Source organism: Sceloporus undulatus, chromosome 6, assembly GCF_019175285.1.
Source record: "Sceloporus undulatus isolate JIND9_A2432 ecotype Alabama chromosome 6, SceUnd_v1.1, whole genome shotgun sequence".
Classification (NCBI taxonomy): domain Eukaryota; kingdom Metazoa; phylum Chordata; class Lepidosauria; order Squamata; family Phrynosomatidae; genus Sceloporus; species Sceloporus undulatus.
The window spans coordinates 99239570-99244128 of NC_056527.1; the positions used below are offsets into that span (position 1 = coordinate 99239570).

At 44.6% G+C, this 4559-nt stretch overlaps 1 protein-coding gene across 3 annotated transcripts in view; it reads left to right on the forward strand.

Annotated features, from left to right (window-relative positions):
* Positions 1-230: 230 nt before the first annotated feature.
* Positions 231-4559, forward strand: part of ZBTB45 (zinc finger and BTB domain containing 45) — a 10095-nt gene continuing 5766 nt past the window's right edge. The window contains exons 1-2 of one of the 3 annotated variants that reach the window (XM_042471090.1): positions 231-269; positions 3567-3771. The gene's annotated coding sequence lies outside the window, so the exon portion shown is untranslated. The other 2 variants (XM_042471092.1, XM_042471091.1) reach the window with 2 other exon arrangements.

A 4559-nucleotide genomic window follows, 5' to 3' on the forward strand; every position in this document is an offset into this window, starting at 1 on the left:
TCCCAGAATTCCACAGCCTAGAAAAGAGTGAAAGAGGTGCCAAGAGTGTGGATGCAGCCTCTCTCTCTCTCTCTCTCTCTCTCTCTCTCTCTCTCTCTCTGGTGCACACGCGCTCCCCTGCCCTGACAAGAAAATCCCATCCTTGAAAAGTCACAGGATAAGACAGGGTTGCATACCGGCTGCTTATGCCCAGCCCTGGGGGAATGTGATAAGACCTGTCTTTGAGAGTTAAACACACCTGTATCCTGTCAAGGAAAAGATGGGATAAGGTGTGTACGATAAACTTCAAATTTTGTCCCTGACCAATTCAAATTTTCTGTTAAGAAAACTAGCTTCTTTGAGGCACACACATTTGAAACACATTGGATTATATTTTGCATAATTTTAATGGTTTCATTTGATCTTATACAGGCTAATAATAAACTCAGTTCTTCAGGTATAGTCAAACATCACCACTGCTGGAAAATAAAATCGATAAACATTAAACAGTTAGGACATAGGTTGTAGCATGTAGGTATGAACAAAGTTCAAAGAGGGTGAACTTTTAACAAGCAAGCTCTAGGCATAAAAATGAGAAAGAAGCCTAAGAGTATAGCTGAGAAAAGAGGACCTTGAATTCTGGACAAAGATTACCAGCTGAGCAATTTTGCAGCTATGTGTAGCTAGGAAGAAGGTTAAAAGTAATGAATCAATTTATGGTTTAAACAGAATTTATTTATTTATATTATTTATTTCACTTCTATGTAAGCGGGGGGGGGGAGTGAGTAAGATTCATGGGTGATTATAGTGGCATTTGGGTTGACCAATTTCAAGGATATGAATAGGTCATGGAACAAGATCACTCCCGCTAGCCCTCCTCTCCTCCCCACCTGCATACCTTTATCCCTGGTTGAAAAAGAACATCTAGAATAGAGTACAGCAGAGGGAAGGAGTTTATGATCCCCTGAAGGCTTCTATGATCCCTCATCATTGGCTGTGCTGCCAAGGGCTGGCAGGAGCTAAGGCCAGTGAAGTATTTCCCCTCTCTGGAACTTATGGCCTTTTCACAATAGATGAGAAAGAAGGGCACAGGGCTTGGGTAGGAATCCCTAGTATGAGAAGTGCAAGGTTATATATGTGACCAAACTTTATTTATTCAATACATTTACACCTGCAGTTTTTCCATCACAAAATTCACAGTAGCATCCATGGGGATCCTAGACAGTCTCCCATCTGGGCATTGACCATGCATCCAGACTTGCTTAATTTCAGCCCCATGGCTGCATGGCATGCCTTCTTAAGATGACCAAGGCTGACCTTTTGCCAGGGCTTCCAAGCTTATTATTTCATTTATTATCTGTATAATGCCACCATGGTGCCTGACGAGAGCACAGGAGGACAGCCTTGGAGAATTCTATTTTTGCCTGCCCTTTCTCTTTCATTAATGAGGCTGACTAGGGGTGCCATGTCCTAGCCACCATCCCCAAACCCCATATCCTGCCTTGATTTATTTGGGTTGTCTTCTTTCTCACACTACTCTTTGAAGAGCAAGCATGTAAACCAGGGAGGCTTCTGATTTCAAAGAGCTTGGCAGGAACCAGGACTCCGGAATTAGGTTCGTTGTGAAGGAATCTGTGCCAGTGTCCAATTAGTCCCTCTCAGACAGCCTTTGTTCAGCCAAAGGAAGGAGCTACCCTAAGAGAGCAAACAGTATAAACAGGCAGACATAAAAGAAATTTGTGCTGGGTTCAAGGAAGGCAGGGCATTGCATGGAATCAAACTATCGTGACTGTGTACAACTAATTTCTTTCTTGATTTTTTACTAATGAAAGAGCTAGTATGCTTGGTCTAAGATGGTGACAGGTCTGATTTTAGCTTGGGATTTACATTTCCAAAATAGAAAATCAAACTTCTCTGCCTTTCTTGCTCCCGCCATTCCCAGATACAACTCCAATGACTCAATCACATTAGATATTTACAGCATGAGAATTCCACTTTAACGACCATGCCTGCATCCTATGGAATCCTGAGCTTTGTAGTTTTGTGAAGCACTAGAGCTCTCTGGCTGAGAATTCTAAATGCCCTTCTCTAAACTGCAAATCCCAAGATTCCCTGGGATGGAACCTTTCATAGGCATCCTTTCATAGGACTTTGTCACAGGGACCATATGTGCCACCATTCCGTTAAAGTATTAAAGCGTCCGCATCGTGCAAAAGTGTGCAAATGAGGGAATGGTTTTCACACACAGGCGACAATAACGTGATAAGGGTACATTACCAACGTGGTAAAGAGGGTAGAATGTGCATTTGGTTTTCACACAGATGCATGAATATCCAGTTAATGGTTTGAACCGCTGACAAATGGAGTTGTGCAATTTCTATCTAGGATTTGTAGCTTGTTGTGGCCCCAGAGCTCTCTGACAGAGAAGGCTAAATAAAACTACAAATCCCAGCATTTCATAGTACTGAGCCATGGCAGTTAAACCAGCGTCAAACTGCATTCATTCTGCAGTGTAGATGCTGCCTTAGTGGGGCTTTCCTTAGCAGAAGGAAGATGATTATTTAGAGATGCATAAAACCCTCTAAGGACCATGCTCTCTTTTTAATGACTATTGGATATTTTCCATCTTTGGCTGCATCCACACTGCAGATGTAATCCACTTTGACGCCACTTTAACTGCCATGACTCAATGCTGTGGAATTCTGGGAATTGTAGTTTGTTGTGACCCCTGAGATCTCAGACAGAGAAAGCTCACAAAGCTACAGTTCCCAGAATTCCACAGCATTGAGCCATAGCAGTTAAAGTGGTGTCAACTTGGTTTATTTCTGCAGCCTTCCACATTGTATTGGATTTACAAAGCATTTGTATGTTTAACATGTTTTAGAGGGCGCTCTAGGCTGCACAACTGTTGCTCTCTGGCGCCCCCTGGTGTGTCCACTAAGGTTCCGCTTCTTCTTAATAGAGACCCCCCACACACACACACACACACACTGTTCTTATTGCTAGTAGAGTTGCAGCATTAGACGTATATATGGAGAGCCACATTCCGCGTTCAGTAACACAATTCCTGTTTTGCTCTCACCTTTCAATGGGAGATGCCATAACTTTATCACAACCCCGTGTTCCCTGTTTCCAAATACTCTTAAGCAAACGCAGGCCCTGGTTTTTCTTTCTCAGGTTTTCTTTCGTTTGTAAAATTTAAATTGCTTAGATTAAAAGATACTTTCACGGGAGTTTATCACACGGGAGGAATTTCTCTTAATTTCGAATGACTAGAAAGTGGGGCCAGAATGCACTGTACTTTGTGTGTGAAACTCTATACTTTGTGTGTATTTTGTGCATTTGTGTGACTACTGTGTGACTATACTTTGTGTGTGAGACTCTATACTTTGTGTGTGTGATTATACTGTGTGACTATACTTTGTGAGTGGTTCCCCAAACTGTGCTCTTTTAAGGGATTTTGGATTTCAGCTCCCAGAATCCCAGGCTATTGGCCAACATGGCTGAGGCTTCTGGGAGCTTTAGTCCAAAATCTCTTAAAAAGGGGGATGAAACACTGTTCTGTGTGTGACTCTATACTTTTCCAGCCTCTATGGGCGACGCGGAAGTGACCTGGGGAGGAAGACGTGTGCGGAAGGAGGAAATCAGGGGGCGGAGCTCCAGGAGGAGGCGGGGCCGGGAAGCCCGGAGCAGAGAGCCAGGAGATAGGTGAGAGAGGCCACGCCCACCGGCCCTTGACAGCCACGCCCCCTGAGCTCCCAGGGCGCTCCTTCATCTCTATTCGATGCTCAGGTACTTTTGGTCAGGAAGGAGGGAAAGCTGGGATCCCTGGGTTCTTTTCAATGGGAGGACATGCCAGGCATTGCCATAGGAAGTTTGGAGCAGCAGAGTATGCATGAGCCTTGGGCTATGACTCTGGAGACCTGGGTTCGAATCCTGGCTGGGCCATAGAAACTCACTGGGGTGACCTTGGGCAAGTCACACTCTCTCAGCCTCAGAGGCAATGGCAAACCTTCTTTAAACCAGGAATCACAGAATCATAGATCTGAAAGAGACCACAAGGGCTATCCAGTCCAAGGTTTACCTTTGTTGTTGTTGCTGCTGCTGTTGTTGTTGTGTGGCTCCCAAGTCATTTTTTGGTGAACCTAGCATAGGGTTTCCTTGGCAAGATTTGTCCAGAGGTGGTTTGCCATTGCCATCTGAGACTGAGAGAGTGTGACTTGTGCCAGGGCAGCTAAAGTGGTCTCAAACTGTATTATTTCTGCAGTGTGCGTTGATGTTATGTTATGACTCTGGAGATCAGGGTTCGAATCCCCACTCAGCCAGGGAAGCCCACTGGGTGGCCTTCGACCAGTCACAGTCTCTCAGAGGATGGCAATGGCAAACCCCCTCTAGACAAATCCTGCCAAGAAAACCCCATGACAGGGGCTTGCCATAAGTCAGAAAGGACTTGAAGGCACACAACAACAACAACAACAACAACAACAACAACAACAACAACAACAACAACAGGGTGTGCATGCACTCATGGGAAAGGAGGCTGTATGTAGAGAGATCTTGTAGCACCTTTGAGACTGAAG